Source organism: Zonotrichia leucophrys, chromosome 15 (assembly GCF_028769735.1).
Source record: "Zonotrichia leucophrys gambelii isolate GWCS_2022_RI chromosome 15, RI_Zleu_2.0, whole genome shotgun sequence".
NCBI lineage: Eukaryota > Metazoa > Chordata > Aves > Passeriformes > Passerellidae > Zonotrichia > Zonotrichia leucophrys.
The window spans coordinates 8,998,028-9,021,239 of record NC_088185.1 but is presented as its reverse complement, the minus strand read 5'-3'; the positions used below and the strand labels follow the sequence as shown (position 1 = coordinate 9,021,239).

The window sequence follows — 23,212 nt, the reverse complement described above, 5'->3', positions numbered from 1 at the left end:
GTCTATAGTTTATTTTTTGATGTAAAAAGAAAACAACCAAAACAAACACATAAAAATTAAAAGGCAGGTATTTGTATGTTTGGCTAAAAATAATGACATTTCTTAAGCTGTGCACTGACATAAGATTTATCTTCTCTGTATACAGTTTTTAGGCCAAACCCTCTTCTTTTTATGGAGACTTGATAAAAATCTAGATATGCCAGTATTTTTAAAACAATATATTTCTAGCTTCTTTTTGTGCTGCTGAAAACCTAGTGTGCATAGAAAATGAAGAATTTTCCCACAGAAATAGTCAGGATTCTCAAATCCACAAGATCTGATTACATGTGGACAGCTCTGAAGACCTTGATAAAAGATTTATATATGAAAGTCCAAAGTTTTGTGACATCTGTTCTGCCTTCATCCAAGCATTTTCAAACTTTCCCTCCTGATTTAGAGGGCTAAGCACATCTGAAGGATAAACTGTAGTTCTCAGTGAACACTTGGTAACTAATCTGATTTCAGTGGAAAAAATGGACAAACATTTTGAAGGACACGTACCAAGATGTGATCTTGGGTCTTGACCAGATTCAGCAAGAGGGGATGGACAGAGGATGAAAGAAGGCAGGGAAGAAAGGAGGCAAGGCAGGAATTCACCATGAACACAAGGCTAAAACTAAGCCACGCTGCAAATCATGCAGCTTTTCTATCTGTAAAAACACAGGTGTGGAGCTCCTCTCAAAACCACATCCTTCATTCATTTGAACCCTCTCCCACAGAGGGGGAATAGTCTCTGTAACTCTGATTACCCCTTAAGGCCTTCAGAACAGAAAACTGGAGGTGCCCAGCTTCCCATCCACTTTCCCTTAGTTCCAGTATTTCCCTGATAATATCTGTGAGTAGGAAGAGCATCTTTCTAGGATGCACAAATTCCATATGCAAGATCTTAACTCAAAGGGAATATGGCACCCTATTGAATGTCTCCTCCTGGCCAGAGCACCAGGTCAAGTACTGCAAGCTGTGATAATGAGGCTTGATTCTGACAATTCTGACCAGTAGCTGTTGCCATCCTGACTGCTTCTAAACCATCAAAAAGACACTGAATGACTTAGGCAGGGTTTATTTTTGGTATACAAATGTAAAGGAAAATGAAATTCAATGTCACAGTTTCTGCCCTGGTCTCCAAGGAAATGTGATTTCAGAAGAACATGAAGAATCTCCCCAGCCCAGAGCATGCCTTCTCTAACCAGATTTCTCAGTCACTCACATAGGAATTTTTTGGCTTTTCTTTTTCTTTCTTTTAAATTTTTTTTTTGCAGTCCAGAACCCTTAAAATTCCACCTTTCCTGCTAAAGTCTTTCTGCCCTGAGGGAAAATCCTGTCCATCCCATTTCAGTAAGCAACTATCGACAACAAGAAGCTGCCTCTGATGTCCCAACAGAGGGGACAGAAGGGAAGTGGGCAGTAAGAGACACAAGGGAGTGGGAATACTGACTGCAGCCCTTTTCCTCTGGCCCCCAGCATGTAAATCACATGAACATGCCCTCGCTTCAGATCAGTTACACCCTGTTTGCATCCCTTTGCAACACTCCCAAGCAGTGCCACTAGGAACCAGCAGAGCTGTCACTGCCAGCCTCCAGGAGGGATGAGCTTCCAAAGGCTCCAAGCCTGGGAGGCTTTTAAAAGCAGCACACAGTATTCTGTCAGAAAGAGTCAAATGAGAGATAGCCTGGGCTAAGCTAGAGTGGTGTGTAAGGCACCAGCAGTTCCAAGAAGGAATAAGCCAGGAAGAGGAGAAATACATGGCATTAAGGCCTTAAACTGGACGTGCAGACCAATTTCAGCTCTGTCCCTGTGACATCAAGCACACAACTCACTGATCTTCAGGTTTCCCATCTGTGAAATGGCAGCAAGAATATTACCTATCTCTTTTTAAAATGTGATTTTTCCATTCTTGAGGCCATCACTTGTTCTAGATGCATAAAACAAGGACTTGATCTTTGTTATGGCTTCTAGTTGCTATTGTAGTAACTTCACATTGTGGTGTGATTTAAGCCACTGAAGAGACATTTGCCCACACTTACCCAAGTTTGTATGGGCAGCTGATGGCTGCAATTCAGAGAGCTTTCCACAGGTAAGAATAGACTCTGACTGTATGAATCCCTCTGTCACCTCAGCAGTAAGAGCTGCACCTTAAAACACTGAAAATAATGTCAACTGTGCTATTCAGCATGGCATTGTACAGCAGCAGCAAGGACATACACAGAAAGAGGGCAAAGCATAAACATGCCAAGTGCAAAAACTACAGTGTGGATTCACGTTCCTGTCATTTATCTCTTATTTATGTTCTTGCTAAAGTATTTGACAGAGGGATTTTTTTAAAAGTCTTGGAGAAAGAAAATTGCCCATTTATTTCCCTAGGTTATCTACATATTTATCTATTAGCCTTGAACTGAAAAGCTTGCTCACTGCATTCCTGTTAAATCTGCAGAAACATTTCAAAACATCAGGAGTATCACCACTGAATATCTGATTTAATCTTCTTAGCTCTAATGGCTTTAGACCAGCAGAAGATGAGGCTCAGGTAAGTCAGACCTCTCCTACTGCTCTGCCACAATATGTCACTTATCTGTGGCAGTGTGACAATGCCACATTGTTCCCAAGGGCACCACTAACAGAATCATGACTGCAGGTCCATCCTGCCTCACCAACTGCATCCCTAGAGAGGCTGTGACACCCGAAGTATCATGGGCAATAAGCATGAATCTGAAAATTATGGGTAAAGTCCAGCAAGATATTCAGCATGGCTGCTTCAACTGAATTAAGGGGCTGAAACTTAGGTTTTGCAGCAAAGGCTGCAGCAGAATGGGAGCCCTATACTGCACTGATCTTACCCAAAAATCAATCAAGTGTAAGGCTTTATAAACTGTGACTAAAACCTTGGGCCATCTCTGGTGCAAGGCAGTTGAACTTCCTCGGGGCAATGCGGTAACATTTATTTTCACTTCTCCCAGCAGCATTGGAAAGCCAGGCAGCAACACAAGACCCCAGGACCAGACATCCAAACAAATTCAGGGACAGAGATTCAAGTGTTCTTCACCCAAAATCTGAGTTGATGTTAGAGTTCAGATCCTTTGGAGCAGTGAAGACACTGCATTATCCATGTGAAAATAACTCACCGACACTGAGAATATTACCAGACTGCTCTCAAGTGCTCCAAGTAGGATGCTAAAATACCAGCTGCATTACTTGTCTTGTCACATTTCTTCAGGATCCAAATAAGACATAACGGATTCAAAGAATACATCAAAGGAACAAGAACTGCAAGAACAGCCCATACAACCCCCAGTAGATGTGTTTTACTACCAGAACTATTTATGATTCAGAACAGTGGAACAAATGAGGCATAGGAAGTAAAAGAGAAAGAACCCAGGGGAATAAAAGGGCAAAGAGATAGAGAACATAGTTTCTCTGCACTGAATTCCACAGAAATGTTGCCAGAAGGAGAAGGCTCTGGGGTGGCAGAACAGTTGCGGGCTTTTTTTCAACCAGTCATCAGGATTATTATTCCTAACTTCAGAGGGAACAGCACCAGACTCATATCCTAGAGCCTGTGCTGCCCTTGGTTACACCATTCTACATCTCACCATAAATCAACTGTCACCAAATTCAAAACAACTCTGAGTGCTGAGTGTGGAGCAACACTGCACAAGCGTGCAAGGAAACACAGGCACAATCCACTGAGGCAACCTCTGCTCCGTGCAAATGCCAGACATAGGACACATCCAAAAATATGGAAAAAGGCCCCAGTGTGATCAACAATGCTTTTCTGTCACTGGGATGACATCTACTCCCAACCAGCCTTTATGATGGCACCAACAGCTTCTTTTGCCATAGGGTGAGAAGGAAACATCTATTTAAGCAGTCTAAAAAGTCTGGCTGTCAGGACTTTAACCATGCTTTACACTGGGCAGACAAAACTGCCCTTCACAGGAACTTGAACAAGACTAGACTAGAGAGGGGTCCTAAAACAGCAGAAGTGGAAGATATCAAAAGAGAAACAACAGGAAAATGGCTCTGTTAAACTGTTCTCTTTCTTTCCTCACCAAAATCTCTGCTTAGCTGCTCTTTTCCCCACTCCCTCTAAGTTCATTCTGATTCAATACTTTCTGAAGCTAAACTTGCTTCAGGTTTTGCAATCTGCATCCTTAATTCTTCCTTGGGATTTGTCACCTGAGAGATGGATTCTCTGGGGGTTGGCATAGTGACCAGAATGTCACAACCTGTGTGATAACAAGCAGTGTGAGACCAGAAACAGGGAGAACTTTTTTTCTTCTAAAGGTGTCAGATTGATTTTCCTCCTGCCTCTACTGAAACCTCCATAGATCCAAAAGCAAAGCCCACAGCTACCATCAACCCTCTGCATATACTCAGTATTATTAAGGGCTTTTGCAATACAACCACTTGTAACTCTGTTTCTCCCTATGAAAGGCAGATCCTTGAAGATCCAAGACAAGATAGCCACAAACATCTCAGTAATATCCAAGACTATCATAAAAGTTTATGGGCCACACCCACATAAGGCATGGTTGTGATCTCCATCCAGATTGGCTGCAGTTATTTAACCTCCTTGTTATCTCCAGATCAGAAGCAAAGGGCTGAGGCACTAAATGGTGTTTAAACTCTCACCCAGCTGGTGGGTTAAATCATGACTCCACAATATAGCCCTGTATCTTTAACTAGGTTACAGGAGAGAATGATATCAAACCTTGGAGATGTTATCCCACAGGTTGCATATTTGGCCTAGGCATAAATCAGCTGTCTTAAGTGGAGTCCCAAGCAGAGCAAAAATAAAAATAGCAAGAAAATAAAAAAAGTAGCAGAGGTTTATTCGAGATGCTGTTAAAAGGAAAACACAATGGTTTAAAGAGGAAGGAAAACACTTCAAACACCTGGAGCATCAACTACCCTCACAACCAGGTCTAGTTTGATTAAATTAATTTTACACTACTTAGGCCATTGCTATGTGCATTTAAGCACAGGACTTTGAACTCTTCTGATGCCTTGGGTACCCACATGGGGGAGGAAGGATGGACCAGTTATAATTGTCTTTATATTGTCTCCCAAAAGACCCATGATTAGATACTAGGCTAGTATCTCCCAATATGGGAAACTCTTATCACTCCAGATCACAGATGCATGAAGGGTAGGGGGTGAGTGTTAGACACTGGAGAGCCCTTCACAGCACTGCCTGCCTAATGAAAGCTCCTGAGAATTGGACCTGCTTGTACCAGAGGAGCAGCATAGCTCACACACTGCCAGGCACCTCTGTTCTCTTGCCTTAGGCCACCCTGTTCCTGACACAATACCAAGCCAGCAAAGCAACACAGCTCTGGCCAAGACCAATTGGTCCACCCTGTATTTCCTCTTCTGCTCATCACTCTTTGATCTCATATCTACACACAGAAAAACTCCTCCATTGCCAGGTCATGGGCAGGGTCTCCAAGAACACGCCACTGCTGGAACAGCCATCCATGTGGTGTTGATTGGGTTCCTCAGAGAAATTCCTCAGGTATTTCCTGTAAAGGAGGCTGACCTTCCCTGTGGACTCCAAACAAGCAAAGCCTATCTCCTGGACTGGCCCTGACACTCAAAGTCACATGAAGCCAAAGGTGCTGTTAGCTGAGGACTAAAGCTATACAGCAAATAGTTTATAAAGTTAATCAGGAAGCAGTAGGGTGGCATTTATGTGGTTGTCATGTGGACTTACCCAGAAAGGTCACTGTCACTGAGCAATTAGCTAATGGAGCATTGCTAGTTACTGAAGATTGTCAGAACTCAGTATCTCAGATCTATGCAGAATTCCTGAGAACAAAGATTATCTAGAGCCTACAGAGAAATCAGAAAGTATATTTAGAAACCCCATTTAGTAAAGCACCTCCTACAACAAGAGGAAGGGCCATTGGTGTCCGAGTTAAGCATTGCTTTTCCTTTTGAATCATCTGGGATTTCTGTCTCCTACAGTATTGTCACACAGTAACACCCCTGGGATGAAGAAATGCTCTGATTGCTGGTCAGAACGAGAGTCAGGCTTTCCCAGATTGCACAAGAAGGTTTTGCATTTCCAGGGGCTCAGATCATACCCCCATGGCCCTTCTGTCTGAACATCTCTCACTTCATCACTGCTACAAGATTCTTCATTCCTTTCTGAGGACAATTCCTTCTTTATTTCAATCTTCTCCATAAACTTAATTCTGAACATGTATCAGTTGACAGTATTAAAAGATGGTTCCTGAAACTGTAAAATTGCCATCTTTAATTAGCATTAAAAATCTAAAGTGTGGTGTTTTAATTGAAAAGAGATGACTTTCAAGAAAAGGTTGTCAAAGAAACTGAGAATTCAGTCATCTAATGATGATCTTTAGATATATTCCCACAAGATCAAACAACCCAATTCTGCTTCCAGACCTGCCATTAACCCTCTGCACTTCTTGATATCACAACACATGAAAAAAGTGGAACACAACAACTTGATATATTACAGCCCCTTGTTTCTCATGTCCCCATGATTATTGTACTGCAAGACACTTCACTTGACTTAGAACCACAGTTTGAACAGCTGGAGTGGCAAAGACAGCCTAGACTTGAAGCTGAATTGTCAAGGGAGACAAATCTGGTAGCACAGGTTCTGGTTTTCAGAGGAGTGCTGGTCTGTGAGCAGGACAGTGAATTTCTGCACAGAGCCTTGAAAAGCCAGCACACAGACAGATGCTCCTGAACTGCTTGGGAATCACAATGGAAATACTTTGGGGGGGATGCACAGGCTGTGAAGATGAACACTTCTGAATAACTCTTCCCTTGCTTTGGTTTTGACAGGGCCAATAAAAAAGGAAGACCTGGCAAACTGAGGCAAGGTGAAAGTTCACCTTCCCCCATAAAGGAGGGCAGGTGACAGCAAGGGCTGGCTCCGGATGTCACGTTGGGTGTTTACTCATCACTGAGCGGGTGAGGAGCCATCTGAGCATGGCCCTCCCTCGCAGGCCACCGAGCCACCCGCGCCAGCCCCGCCGGCGCCAGCCGAGCTGCAATAACCTGCTCATTGCCACAGTGCCCAGCCCAGCCCCTATCTCCATTCACACTCCTCCTCATTGCTCACCTGATAACCACGGCCTGCCGGAATTGCCGGGCTGTGCTGTGCACTGGCGGGGAAGCGGATAAGGAGTATCTATCCCTTCTCTCAGCACAAATGTGTAAAAGTTTGTTCAGGGCTTTATGAGGCGTGGAGCAGAGCAGCTGCTTTCACTGTGAGCTGAAGTGTTAACTGCTGAGGTATTGTGGGGTGGCTCCTGCCAGCTCACCCTGTCTCCCTGGACAGGCCAACACAGAGACTTCTGCGTCAGCCTCAAACAGGTGTTAGGAAGGAAACTATTTCATGGTAGAAGGTGGAACAGAGGGACAGATTTCTTCAAGTTTTAAAGGGCTGGAAAAAGTTGCTTTCATTTCAGGCTTCAAACACAACATACATCCCTGGAAAGGCAAAGCTTTCCCCGCCAAGTCTCTGGTTCTCCACCTCTGCTTGGCGTTGCAGGCCTGTTTCCAAAACTCCAAGAGGAATTAATCCAACTCCAGATCTACAGCATGTCCTTCCAGGCTGTCAAGCTGTGAGAGTGATTCTGTGATGCACTTGCAAGTCCTGGAATGATCAAATTGAGATTTCAGACTCATTTTGTATATAGGCCACAGAGCAGCTGTCAAGCAGTGAAGTGTCTCGGGTGTAGGAGCCAGGCCCTAAACTGCTGAGAAAGCTGGAATTTGGAGCACAGGTTCATAGTAGTGGGCTTTTAATAGTGCCTGAATGTATACACAGAAGGATATTTCTCATGTTTACTGAACACTTAATCCTGTCACCTGGGGAAGGCAGGTGTTGCAAACTCTGTTAAGAAAAGCCAGAAGAAGGATTTTCACCTCATTTTGTCTGTACTTCAAGCTTATGCAAAGTTAATCCTTGGTCTCTGCTGAGGCTGGCCACAGAGCTGAAGGGATGGTGTGGTTTTGACAGCAAGGCCAGGCCCTGGTTGAGATCTGAGAGGCACCTCACCAAAGCTACCAAACGTGTCAGGCAGTAGAACATTATAAATGGAGGAATCATGCTGGCTACAGCAGGTTTCCAGCTGTGCAAATAGACTCCTAGAAGCTTGCACTACAAATCCTAAACCATTTGGAGAAATAGAGAAAAGAACTGTTTTTCAAGCAGTTCATCAGGTCTCTTTGCCCAAAACTTTGTGTCCTCCTACTGTAGGACTGAGCATTGACATGGGATGGTACAGCCCAGCATCTCAGTGTCTGGGTAAAAGGGATTTGGGGGTCTTAGTTTTCTCCCTTAGATTTAAAGAAGTTATGTATCACATAAGATACTGTGCCCTTAAATCACAGCCAGCTGGTGACTCAGATTGGTTTTTTGCTAGCTCCCAGAATATGACCAGACATAAATTTGCTGTGCAGGACAAATGGGGTTATAAAAACTTGGGACTGTAAGGAAAGTGAAAAGAGAGAGGCTGAGGAAGGAGTCGACTGCAGAGGCAGAATAGGTGAAGAAAAGCTGGAATTTCCAGGCGCTCCAAGGGTAGGAGATCAGCTGGAAAAGATGGTGCAAAAGGGACTCTTGAAAGTTTGCGAGAGAAAGTGTCAGGTGAGAGAAAATCAAAAAAAGTAAAGGGAAAAAGAAGAGGAGGAGGAGCAGCACCAGAACTACCTCATAGTGGGAGCATGTAACACCCTAAGACAGGTGCCTCAAACCTCAAACAAGCACCAAGACTGTGAGCCTCTGAAAACTCTGCCCCTACCCTGTCGTAAACGAGACCGGTTCTGGACCAAGGCTGGAAAATACCACCTCAGGGCAATAAATCTCCCATTGATAGGGTCTGGCAAACACAGGCCTCGAGAAAGGTTGAAGTCAGCTCTGAAGTCTGTAATGACTCACTGAGGATTGAAGGAATTAGAAGGAAAGGTGACACTCAATATAACAGCAGCATTAATAAGTAATCGTTGCCTGCAAACGTCTGGGCAGTTATAAAACATTGGCAAGACAAACCTTAATCTTACAAGTTTGGCTCAACTACATACGGCAAAATGTTCTTTATCGAGTAACCCTGGGGAAAGTCCTTCCAAGGATCCATGCTGATAGAGGATCACAGGTATCTGTAACACTTCAGCACACACCTCCATAAAATCCTGTCACCCAGTGAAGTTAGGACCTTCCCAGGTTCTCCCTCAGAGTCTTTCCGGAGATGTTTTGTCAGTTCTCCCCCACTCACACGTTTGGTCCCATAAGGGAAAATTATTTCTGGACAACTCCTGCATTTTGCACTGTGTTTAAACAAACCAAGGTGCTGGGAAGTAACACACAGCATTGGTGTAATCTGAGAAATGAGCTTTTTGGTCATTAGAAACGCAGCTAAAACAAACAATAAATACAGTGCAGTGACATTTATGGTGAAAGCCACCAGAGCTTCGGAGATTTCCCCGCCTGGTGCTGTAAAGGCCTACCCAGCACCAAAGGCATTTAAAGCTAAATTAAAATCCTCATTAGCTGCTCTTGAGTGTATTTGCATTGATGAGGTCCCTGGTGGATGTGGTTTTATGGGCATGGAGGTAAACCTGTGTGGCATAACTACAGAGAGAGCTTTCAGCTGCACTGATGTAACCTGTATGTGATATGCCAGCAATTGAGATATTCCATCACAAGCCAAGCTCGTATGAGTGCTCCACAACACAAAATCAAAATAAACAAAAAAGCCCCCCCACACAATTGTCACTCCACTATCTGATTGAGAGAGGAAGATGGACATTTAAATACAAGCAAGGATGTTTATCCTCATGCCCAATACATGATGACCTCAATGTTTATGTTTATGGGGAAAAGACTGCCCAGGACATTTTGTCCAGCTCCAAAACAACAGAGATACAGCCTGTTTGGAAGAAAAACAAGTGGCCACAGTCACTTGACCTCCTCAGAGTTTTTCACATCATACATTTTTGAGCATCAGCTGGATTTGATATGTAACTTTAACACCATCACATGACAGTGATGGCGTTGAAGTTAGATATCAAATCACAAAACACAAAATCCTCAAAAAGACAGACTTGGCATATAAAACAGAGCCAACCAGCTATGATTAAAAGACAATGGAAGTTCAAGAGGAGCTCCGGGAGCATCTTTCCAACCAAAGAACTGTACGTGTGAGTTGAGATGAAAGGAGAAAAACACTGAGAGACATTGCAGGAACTGTGGGAAAACAAGCCCTTTGGGGACTCCTAGATGTGTGGTTTGATACAAAACCCCAGACAGCTGTTTAACTGGGGGTGTCTAATTTCATATGAGAAAAGCACTGTATCTTGCACATGTATCTCCATTACCATGATAAAATAACCCTCTCAACATCTGGGCCAGGTACTGGAGATGGAACTCCCTCAAGGGGGAATATCCACTTGAGGTTGTGCTGCTTTGTCTAGCAAAGACGGACTCAAATTAAAACAGGCAACTTGCAAGAGAAGCTGATGTTAAAATACAATTCAGAATAATTACATTCTAGTTATCCTTCTCCAGCTCTTGGGATACAGGGCTCTGCCCTCTGGCTAAATAGTTTTTGTACATTTTTGTAACTCCTGCCAGTTTCTGTCCCAAAGGTGGCTGCCTCTGTGCACAGGGCAAGCACCTCTGTGTGTGCATGTTTTACATCTACAATTCTTTATACTGCCCTAAATGGGCTCATGGTTTTCAAAATGGGCTCCATAAATCATTAATTAATGATAATACAAATATAAATAATGTAGGAGACAGAAGGGCAAGAGTCACCACTCCATCTTCAACACCATTGTGGATGCTTGGATAAGCACTGTACCCACAAGAGCCATCCCTGCCAAGAGCACCATTACTCTAGAAATGCTGAAGAATCACAAAAGATTGCAGTGTGTACCATGGGAAATGAAAGGACTTAATCAATAGTATGCTTATGCAGGATTTTAACCCTTGAAATCTTACTGTCCAGTACAGTGAAAGCAAGATATTCTCATTTCCCAATTCCCGTTCCCTCGGCAGTAGTTCCTTCTAGCTCATGGAATTACAAGATACTGCTGCATCCTGCTGTTACAAACTGAACTGCAACTTGTGAGCTATTCACAAGTTCACAAAGGGAGTTTTCCAGCCTTATCTTTATTAACTGTGAATTTATCTCCCTTCCCAGATACAATGTTGAGAGAGAAGGTGAGTTGGAAGGGGTCATTCCTGCTGTACAAGGATCAAATGCCATAAACGGCCCGGAGTGTGACTGTGTTCACTTGTGCCCTTTTAATTGCTCCCGTTAAAGCTCACATTAAACACGCAATCTCTGTGACCAAAGGTAACAGGGAGTTTGGCTATAAGCAAGCAGTCACTCGATAAGACAACAGCATTTCAAAACACCATAAATTAATTCCCTGGGCTAATTTCCCTAAGAGCAATGGAGATAATAAATCTCATTGTTGGCGTTAAGGGTGACTGGAGAATCTGCTTCATGTGCCTGCCAACACGCTACCGGAGCAGTGCCACGGATCTGCAGCTCCCCAGCTTCTCCCAGGCAGGGAGAGAACAGCAGACACGTAAAAACGTGCTGCTGCCTGTGCTGCTGGGGCAGGTCACTTGCCAGGGAGCGAGGGTGGAACAGGAAAAGGAATGTTCCACCAAATGAAATCAAGCTGAAACATTTCACATGGCAGATGGCACAAGATGCCCAAAGAACAGGGGCTGAAAATAATTTTTGAAGGCACAGGACATAAATTTAAATTATCATGGATTAACGAGTCAGGAGGAACAGGTCAGAAGGGAAATTTAGAGACACAGCCTGTCCTTGATCAGTGTCTGGAACTCCCCTTGAAGTTTAACAACAGACCCTTTGCCCATCAAAATTACAAGAGGTCCATCCGTATAGCCACACTTACTCACACACTCACCACCTCCTTTCTACAAGTGTAAAATATCTCCCAGGTCTCTCTTCCTTCTAGTACATGTCTGCACTCACAGACAGACAAAGTGAAGCAAGGGTGGATATTGCAATTTAGCAATTTGTTATAGCATTGTGGAATATCCTGAGCTGGGAGGGACACACAAGGATCATCCAGTCCAACCTCTGGCCCCACAAGCAGACATCCAATAATGGTACCCTGTCCCTGAGAGCATTGTTCAAATATTCCTGGAGCTCTGGCAGCCTTGGAGCCATGACCAACCCCTGGCGAGCCTGGTCAGTGCCCAACTGCTTCTTCTGGGGTTATGCTGAATCCATTTTTTCCCCACAAAAGTGGTTCAGCAAAACTGAAAATGCTTTGCCCAGTAAATACAAGGGCTTCTACATAAATTTGCAGTATGAAAAACATACACCACTTAGTTAAAGGCTAATTCTAATCCCCCTTCTAATATCTTAGATTAAAACTAATTTAGTGCTAAAATGCCCTCATGTTGGCAGGATGGGATCAGCCTACTGAGTTTCCTACTGTTAGAGTTGATCAGAAATCCACTGGAGTCTCCTCAGAACTGGAAGGCTGGAAGGAGGGGCAGAGGCACAAAAGGAAAACACAATTTGGAGGCACAACTTGAACACTTTTCTTTCACAGATGGGTCTCCAAATGCCTGAAGACTGATATTCTACTTGCTAAATCTCCAGAAGTCATATTGAAAAAGCTGGGAACTGACAGTGTTCGTGGCCTGGGCCAGGAAGTGTTCATGTCCTGGCCCAGGACATGAACAAGCAGAGCTGTGCTGCTTCCAACCATATCAGCAATGACTTTTGATTTTAAAATTCAGGGGTTTTTAACTTACATTATTAACATCATTATTTAGGGCTAAACAACGGTGGATTTCTGGCATGCATCTGGAGGGTCAGCTGTGTGTTAAGAAAATAAATAAAGGAACTCAAAAGAAAAAACTATATATATTCCATTTATATACACATATATATATAATACATACACACATTTATGGGTATGCATTTCCCTAACCATACAGCATAAATACATATTTATTAGGCATACTATGGTATGTATATATCAAAATGCACTGAAGATGTAGAAATAATTTAGAAAATTGACCAGTTTCTTTGCAATTTAGCTTATATGGTACAACATAATATATTTTAAATACCATGGAAAATGGCCAATTTTCCAATATTTATATATTTGTGTTATATCATTACAAACATTTTACAAAGGAAACATATGGCAAATTTTGAATTCTTTCCAGATTAATGATGTCCAGACCCTCTGATATATGAATGACCTCCAGAGCCTCCTGCATTTTCCCTGCTTTGAATGCTTTGCTTCTGGTTTGGAGTCTGCAATAGAAACTTTGTCAATTAGAATGAAATGTTGGGTCTCTAAAATGAAAAAGCTGTAGGAGTGACAAGTGAGTAGTTCAGAGGGGTGTTTATGCAACCCATTCATTCAGTCTAGCCCAAAGTACAGTAGCAATTACCCTCAGCCAGGCAGGGGACTGTATTCCTGCCTCCAACAGCAATTCCCAAACCATTGTGCCCATCCAATGCCTGTTTGAACAGGGAAGTACAGGACCCCCAAAACACTCAGGTCCTCTTCTTTCATGCAAACAAGCAGCAAGGGAAAAAAGGGAATTGTACTGTTGCCTCACTTGGAAAGACCAGAGCACAGCTTGCCCTCATCAGAGGAGCTGTGAAATAGAGCTTTTCATCTACAGGCTCAGGGAATGACCTGTGGTGCTCCAGGGGCACAGGGAATGCACAGGGTGGGGCAGCACCAGGGACAGATGTCACAGGAAAAGGGTTATCTGAACACAGACACAGCTGCAGAACAACTGGGCAAAGCATTCCACAAAACCTCACGTACTACAGGTACAACAGAGAGCAAAGTCACCATCCAGAAAAGAAGAGATGCACTTCCCTGGGGAGAGAGCTGCAAAAATAACACACATCACAAATGCTACACAGTATGTTCAACCAGGGAGTGGGAAACCCCAAACTGAAAGCTTGAAGATTTTACTCCATGCTTTAAAATTTGCTTTTCAACAAAGATATTTGAAGGAAGGAGATACCTTCTAGAAAAATGCTTATTTTGAATGAGATTAATTTTCCTTTGAGGGTGATTTTGATACAGTTCTATTGTTTTGTCAATAGGTCTGGTACTTCCAATACCCTAATGGCAGGCCCTGACTCCAGTCTGCAACATCCAGGTAACATTAAGTCACAAACAGGGACATAAACGAAGGCAGGATTGTGTCCTTTATTTATACTCCCACCTCTTTGCCATCTCCACCTGGCAACTCCTTCTAAAGAAAGAGAGCACTTATGCACAAAAGACAGTGGAAAAGATGCTCTTCCAAAGAGCTCTCTCAGTTCACACACACACACACACACAAACCCTGACAACCACACAGACTGGGTTTTTCACATGATCTCTGTTTGAGGAGCTTTTGAATCTTTTACCTTCCCTACAGACCTGAATCCAGGCTTACCCAACACCGGTAAAAGTAAGACTCTGGCCAAAATCACGCTGACCGGAGTCTACATGACAAGGTGTGAATCAAGTAGTGGATGTGACAGAAGGTAGGTGTGAGAGAGGTCAGCAATTTAAAGATATTGAGGAACTAAGGTAGGAAAATGGGCCTGGAAAAGGAATTCTGTGTCATTTTGGAATTTCCACGAAGACCAAGATGCCAATGAAACAGGAGGAGCCACACACTTGGCCCCAGTAGCTTCTCCTGAGCACAGGAAGGAAGGACGTATTTGAAGATGTAAACCAGTGTCAGACAATAGTCAGGCGAGTCCAGCACTGGAACCTCACCAAGGTCACCCGGAGGGCATCAGTGCAATAGAATGTTAATTATATCCACGTGCAGGATGAACAACACAGAGATGCCAATCTCCCTCACAGAGATAGGTTTTCCCTGATACAGGCAGAACCAGGCATCCAATTACAGAAGTTCACAGGATTTGTATCTGTTTCTCTCCACATCTTTTGTTTAGAATTTTCACTCATCTAAATGGCAACGACAATGAAACTGTTTCATAACAACAATAGAGTTCCAAGCAAAGTTCTGGGTCTTCCACAAACCCACAGTGAGGTGCAAAGGACAGCAATGGAAACAGAGGAACAACAGTGGAAGGTTTGTTGAAGATCACAGTGGAGATAGGTATGGACAGCCTGTTCCCCACATTCATCCCAGATTAAATACCTCAATGGGATTGTAGTTGTGCACTAGTACTGCCTTGATGATAGATCTACCCCTAACAGGTTTGAGTGGCAGCAGGCAGAAGGTAGCACTGCACAAGTTGTAGGAATATCGTTATCTATGAAGTCCTCCAGAACTGATTCAAAAGAAATGAAATTTTAAATGTATGATAATGATGTCAAAACACAAGTTATCATGTCATGGCTCTGCTGAATCAGACTGAACTCACACACACATACAAACCAAGAGACGTGGAGAACAAACCCTGGCACAGAGAAGCTGTGGCTTCTCCATCCCTGGAAGTGCTCAAAGCCAGGTTGGGCATGGCTTGGAGCAACCAGGGGTGCTGGAAGGTGTCTCTGCCATGGCAGGGGGCTGGAATGGGATGAGCTGTAAGGTTCCTTTAAGGTCAGGAGTTGTGGTCAGAGACCACAAGCCATGCTGGGTTCTCTCACTGCAAGTAGCACCTGTATCTCTGTTTTCATTAATTCTGCAGCTTTCAATATCTTCCTACCCAAACAGCTGCACAGGAGCATCTGGACAAATAGAAATCTCCCTGATGAATGCTTATGTATTTCCACATTTCCTTCAGACATAAAACAATAATAGAATGGTCAGCCCCATCCTGTAATGTTGAACAGAGATTACCTTTTTGTACTATTTAAGCCTTACATGCATTATAACTTTCCAATTCTTTCCAAAGGGTCAGTTTGATTTCCTGAAGTGCCTCAGTATCACAGGCCAACTTCACCAACTGCTCAAGAAATTAGGCAAGTTTCAATGTTTTTGTTGTTTTCCCAGAGAGGTATTTTCACTGACCAAGCGGCCCCTCCACCCCACTCCCACCCACTCCACCCCAAACTCTTTGGGATCCTGGGAATTCGACTGTAAATGACACTACCAGCTGAGATGTAATGGGTGTTGGAGCAGCAGCCGTTTCCTGTCCAGCAGGAACCCGAAGGTACAGGAATGTGGGAAGACTCCAGTGAGCCTCCTTAAGCAGCCAGAGTGCGCTGGGAACTAGAGAAGAGATAAGGGATGCCCTTTCCTCCTCCACCCACTGCAGCAGATAAGCATCATATGCCTCAGACATCTTGTCCACTGATCTGGGCTTTTCTCCCGTGTCTCAGTATCTGTGACTCTACCTTCCTTCCTCTGCGGAACGGGCCAGCCCGGCCCCGCTGATAACGGGCCTGGTGCCTGCCGGGGATGCAGCGGGGCTGTAAAGGCTCGGCAGCCAGGAGCCACCTGGCTGTTCCGGGGAAGGGACACGGATAAGGCACCAGGGCTCCACAGAGAGCAAACCCCTGTGTTTGAGGAGACAGGTGTGCTCCAGCAGACGGAGTCAGAGCCTATTTGCTCAGGCAACATCCACAGGCCTGGCTCCAAAAGCAATTAATTTATAGTTTGTTTGGACACCAACTCAATCACAAAATTGCAACACCTTGCTCTGCAAACTGCAGCAAAGTACCATGGCCCTGTCAGGGGAGTGACACACAAACAGCAAAGGAGCTGAGAGGCAAAAACTGGGGTTTAAGAGCTGTGTACAGGGGCAGAGACACCAGTGCTGGGACAATACAGGAGCAGGCCATGGGTTAAACAGGAAAGCACCACATTAGGACGATCCAAGAGGTACCAGAAAAGACTGATCAGAGATTCTAGCTCTCCCATCTCTGGGAGGAAGGCACTAAATAACTGACTGCTCTGCCTCACAAGCTTGCAGGCTTCAGGCCAAGATAATGACAGTAACACAGGCTGCATGTCATTCCAGAGCATCCCACGGTGCTGAGACAGAAGGCAGCAGCCAGTTAGGCAGTAGGGGAATTTAGGGCCAGGAGAAACACAAGATAAAGAAGGAAAATCCCTAGAAAATAGATCTGGGGAATTTAGATCCTGTGACAAACAGAAATAACCTTTCCACACAGTCACCTCCCCCTGCAGCCTCCCTGAGTAATACAATTCCAAAATTAGCCCAGTTAAAACAAACCTGAATTTATCTCTCTGAAGATTCAGAGGATCAGAAAGCCTGAGCCTTTTACACCCTTTCAGGTTTTCTTGTTACTCATCTAAGTGTTTGTCAGGGAGATTGTGCAAAGAAAGAATTCTGAGTCCTGGCTTATTGTTAGCCCTGCTGCAGGAGCCAGAAGATAAGAGCAGGCAGGACTGGTCCAAGGAAAAAACTCAGCTCTGGCACTGAAGTTTTCTTTTTGGGTGAAGAATTGTGTGAAACTAAGGAATGATGCATTGATATGAAGGAGCAAAAACAAAACAGCACTCATGCAAAAGCAAAAACCAATCAGATTGAGCAACATTATAAGGTTTTCCTTTGGAAAATGGGAGAATATAAATTTTAAATCATCTTTCCACATCATCCCTTGCTATAAGCCTTCCTAGAAGAGAAGGAATGGTATTTCAGCCCGAGCCTTGAGCTACTTTATCTTCAAAGTTTCATTATTACTGCAAAATTCCAGCAATCCTCCAGACCTTGCTGCCTTCTTACTAAGCCTTGGCCTGCTTAAACATCCCTTGTCTGAACTGACTGCCCACTTCAGGAATTCTTCCTCTTCAGTGTTTCACCGGACATAAAACTGGAAAAGCTGAGATAAAGAGGTGGGGCCCAAGAGCTTTCAATTTCAGTTTTGTGCAGCCAGCTTCAAAGATAGTAAAAGACAGTAAAGGACAATCCTTATCTGAGCAACTTTTTCCATGTGCTGCAGAAGCTCATGCTGAGCTTCTCTCTGATGATAAAGCAAATGATTCAGCCCTGCACATGCACAAGTGTGTCACTGAACACACAGTGCCCAGCCCCTGCACTGAACTGGGACCCACAGGCAGCACCTGAACCCTTCCAGGAGCAGCCTGCACCTACCATGAATTCAAGAATTTAATTAATTTCTTTTAATTCCCACAGAGGGGGTCACTTGCTCTTGCCTATCCATATGCAGTAATATCCTGAGAATCAGGACTGGCAGCAGTCTGGAGGACAGTGGTATTTGCTGTCTCTGCTGCCCCCAGCCCTCCCACACAGACTCACACATCCTCCTCTCCTTTGGGGCTCTGATTGACAGACTCCTGAATTATGAAAAGGTAGAAAGAGCCTTGGTGAAGCTCAGAGGTATTTTATCGCAGTTTGTGGCCCCCTACCCCCATCATATATATCAGCATAAGAATGCTTTTACACAGGGAAAAAAACCCTAAAATCTATAGAGTCCTCAAAGGAACAGTTTTTCTACTCCTCTCAGCAGCCTGTCCTCAGTCTGGTTCCCTTTTCAATGGGCTGCTGGCTCCTAGCTGTCTGCTGATAGGAAGGATTAGCTACAGAAATGGCACAGGGAAAGAATCAAAACTTGAGGGGAGCACAGCCCTCCAGCCCACGGGGCCATCTGTGTGCATTCAGCCACAGTTTGTTAAAAGAACAAACTGCAGGTGCTGCAATATTTCCGTTCCTTCTGGCTGGGCCATCCCTATAAAAAGCAGGAGTCAATCAAGTCTGCTTAAAAATGCTGAGAAAGGTTATAATTAAACAGGAAAATTTAAAGTTATTAATGTAGTCATGCTTTCTCCCTTTCCCATCATTTTTTTGGTTTAGGGATTAATATTTCACGTTGCTCTTTACAAACATGGACAGATACTCTAATCTGTTTTCACACTGAATGCTGAGAGGCAGTTTCCAAACCCAGATGCCAGACTTCAAAATCTGAGTGAGTCATTATTCCTGAAGTGTTGAGCATTCCCCCTCTCTGCCTTCCACAGGAATCTTGGGAATCTTAGAAGCCAGGTTTCCTTCTCTGAGACGCGCAAACATAATTTAGGAGGTTACATTTTAGGCACCAACCTCTCCAATGAGACCCTGCACAAGGCTTTGGAAGAGCTCTTCTCCAAATGCAGGCAGGAGCTGCAAGCCCTGGGAACCAGCCTCACTGCACCAATGGCACTCTCCATTACATCCCAACAGCCAGCACTGCTGGATCTGCTGCCCTCCATACCACACAGAACAAGACTTTTTCATGTGCCAGAATTGTTTTGGGGACAAACTTTCCAAAAAGGCACTATGTACCTAATTCCTGTTCAGAACATGAGGCCTAAAGAGTTTCAACCTTTGAAATTGTCTCTTGGCTCCAGCAGGACAGTGGTTGTATATACACAGTGCACTTTTATATTTATTTCCCAGCAGTGTAAAAAGTCGTCTTCTCACCCTTTTTAAGTACATGAGCACAAGTAGGCCAAGGCCTGCCTTCCTGTTTTAAGAAGTGAAAGCGCTGGGGCAGACTGCCAGAGGACTTAATATAGTCTCAGATCTAAATTTAACAACAATAACATGGCTCCAGTCTGACCCTACAAAGAAAAGTTTGGAGAGACAAAAAAAAAAAAAAAAGGTAATTCTTCACAAATTAAGAAAACAATAAAGGTCCCTTTCAAGTGTCAAGGAATATTCTTAGCCAGCCTGCAACACCTAAATCAAGAGAGAGGTTGTTAAAATGGCATAATACCAGGAAATTCGCCTACAGGGTCTACTTCCTCCTTGGAGACTCCAGCCTGGAGTGCCGGAGTCAGTGTGCTCGCCATGGGGGAGGTGGGAGGGAGGAACAGGGAGCTGACTAAAGCGACTCTATAAAAAAAGCCCAGGCTGGGTATCAACACCACCGTCCCTAGATCTAAGATGATACAAGCAGCCTTCCTGGCCCGAGATTCCGAGTCACATCAATAGGCTCTTTAATCCTTTCCCACCCAACATTTCCTGACAGCGACCGCAGAAGTCAACAAGTTCAAGCCCAGCACAGAAATTAGCACTCGCACACAATACAGCCGGGTGATAACGCGCCTGTATTTATAGCTCAGAGCCAGCCCCCTCCGAGCAGTCATTAAAGATCCTGGTGGGAAGAAAACACAACTAGAAGAAAGTTATTCAAGTAAGTTAAAGATACACCTGAACCCTCCCTTCCTCTCCCACCCCTCTCTGAGGTCATAACATCACAATATAGTCTCCTAAGCAAGGACGTTCCTCCGGGACACTCTGATAGGGAAAGTGTGAACAACAAAAGCCCATTGTTAGCAGGGAACGGTGGTGCCACTTAGACCCTCGTTAAGCTCCCCAGGGGCTGTGGTTTGCGTTATGCAGGCTTAAAAATAAAAGGCACTAGGACAAGGGACAAACAAATAATGAAGTCATTTCCATTTACCTAGACCAGCATGGGGGTTGCCAAGCAGGGTAACCGGTTATTGCTGGGTGTTAGCAGCATCTCCACCCTGGGACTCCCACTCCTCTCCTCCACTTCTCCCAGCAAGTTTGTCACACTGAGTGCAACTCCATCCCACAATTAGATATGGATGACGCCCACAGACCACTAGCACATCTTACAAATCCCATGTATTGGGAGAGTCTTCCTTGTACAACATCTACTCATCATCCAAAGAACAGGAACATGCCTTTTAAAAGAGCTGCAAGGTTGTCAGTGTACATTACTCTTGAGTTCAAGGAAGATTTCAAAAAGAGTACCTCAGCTGCATGGCACAGTTAATTAGCTCGTCCTCAGATTACTACCCCTGAGCCATAAGTTTGAGCAGTTACATCACTTAATAACATTCCAGCTACTGAATCTGAAATTTGCTCGCATGACAAACACAAACTCTGGGCATTGCTGAGCTGCTCCACTGAATCCTTTCCAGTCACCCACTGGAGAATTTTCCATCACACTCAAAGAGGAAGGGCTCAAATGGAGTCCCCTTGAGTCAAGATTACAGGGGAGGTGTTAGTGGTTTGAAGGTGCATTAACCAAACACCAGCAGCTCCTTCTGGACCCAACCCTGTGGATAACAGGACTGTGTGGAGTCCTCCTGTGTGAGAGGAGCTTGTGCTGGGGACAGCACACAAGGTGTGAGCCAATACTGCAGTGAAGACTAACCTTTAGGGCTTCATGGGCCCAGTACTGTTCCCATCCCTTGTCTGTGATCCTCAAGAGCTGTTCCAAGAATCCCAACAGTCTGTTGGAGAGTCCTCCCAAAAGGGTAACTTTGGCTAGTACTGAATCCTGGCACTCACCTCCACATCACAGAAACCTCTTCCATCCTAGAAAGAAGCTGTTCTGCATTTTCAGGGTTAGTAAATGCCTGGAAATCAGGATGGTACAGAAGCCCTTTACCAAGTGCTGGAGCTGCTCTGAGAACTGCTCCAGATCACAGCAGAAGCACTCTCACCCAGGACACAACATGAGCTGCCTCCTGCTCCTGTCTCTGTGCAGCTGTGAGCTCTAATTTAAATTAATGCTTTGCACCTGGGGATGCTACAGGCATCAGGAGAGTGTCGTTTGTTTCCTTCATCTTTGCCAACTGCAATCCTCCCTCAAGCCTTGCTTCTCTAACAGCCTTTTTAGCTAAATGCAAAAAATTGGGGGGAAAATAAATATAGAGTAAGGATAAAGTGTGTCTCTTTGAAGTCTGTAAGCTGAATACTTGTGAAGTTAACATTTGAGTTCATTCCAGTCAAGCCACAGAAGAACTCCATTTGCCGTTTCTGTCATTTGATCTAGGATTGCATATTTTAACATGTAAGTAGTTATAGCCATAATTATTATCAGTAATCAAAAGAAAGTTGCCCACTTTAATCCTCAAAGAAAATAATAGAAAGTAGCTGTTCTACCCAAAGCTAGTCCTCTTTTTTCCCAGCAGCATGGATCCTCCACAAGAAATAACAATACTTAGACTTACAGTGCCCTGGTAGGAAGGATTGCCAAAAAGCCAGAGTGCAGCCTCTAGCCTCAGCTCTAACATGATTTGTGACAATGATGCACTTTTTTCCTTTCCTCTGGCTTCTCAGTATTTATTTTCACCTTGGGTGGGCTGGAAAATACAGTTTTAAGATGCTCCAGCATGCAAATAAAATATTTATCCATGCTAAGTATTATTTTATTTACTCTTGCAGTAGTACAAGCAGCTGTGGCCAGATTAAGGCTGCACAGCAATCTCTCCTCATGTGAGAACACCACACTGGGTAATCAAACCTTTACACAACCCAGGACTACAACCAAGACTGAAAGCTTGTTTCACATTTACACTAAAGTTCTTTTATACTGTTCTGGAAGAAAAATAAATGAGATTTCAAGTGTATGTAATACTTCAAGTCTCTTTGGTACTACTTGTAGCAGGGATTTAGTAGTAAGGCACATTGGACTCTGAATATTTGAGTAGTTCACAATAAGCCTGCTGAGAAGATGCAAAAATATAAGAGTTTTAAACTAAATGGGACTTGACCTTACCCTCTAAGTCTCTTTTAGGTACCAAGTGGCTCTACCCACAAGAGGAAGACCCTAAACACTGAATCAAAATCTCAGACAGGAGCTGTTCTTTTAATAAAACAGTCTTAGCCAAGTTCTTGTACATGAGAAACATTTTCTGCCCAGGCTTAGCATTGCTGACCTCCACAGCCAGGCCTTCCAAACTCCCAGGCTGACACCTAGATGTGTTTCCAAAGCTCAAACTTTGAGTGCAGAAGCCTCAAATTTTCTGATCATAATTTTCAAATCACTGCTGAGCCTTCTCTGAACCCCGAGTAAAAGGAAAGATGGTTCTCTACAGACAACTGTCAAACACCTGAGAGGAGACTTCGTGAAAACCTCTGCACAGACCCACTGAGGGTGACAGACACAGCCACAGGAGCAGCTCCACAGGGGAAATCACACATGAGCCTGAAGGAGCTGCATTGTTTTATCTTTATTTATATTCTCATTTATTTAGAAGTAGGCCTCTGAATTCTAAGGTCACTTTCTAAGTCAGTGGAGCCTTGTGCAGTCAGTACCATGGCAGCTGGAGAGGCAGCTCAGGGGTGGTTCAGGATTCACACACAGTTCCGGATATGAGGATCAAATGCACCACACAATGAAATACATTTGTTAAGGAAATTGGCACTGCTAAAAAAGAAACACTCTGCGGAGAGCCAAGGAACATCTAAGGCTCCTTAACCCAATTAGCTAAACACTCTTCTGCCACTGAAAAAAAAGAAAACAAAAA

General features: G+C 44.0%; 1 long non-coding RNA gene across 1 annotated transcript in view; it reads right to left on the bottom strand.

Moving 5' to 3' along the window:
- Nucleotides 1–21,419, bottom strand: part of LOC135454690 (uncharacterized) — a 36,014-nt gene extending 14,595 nt beyond the window's left edge. The window contains exon 1 of the long non-coding RNA XR_010442173.1: nt 21,112–21,419. This is a non-coding gene — a long non-coding RNA (uncharacterized LOC135454690). The remainder of the gene's footprint in view (nt 1–21,111) is intronic.
- Nucleotides 21,420–23,212: the final 1,793 nt, after the last annotated feature.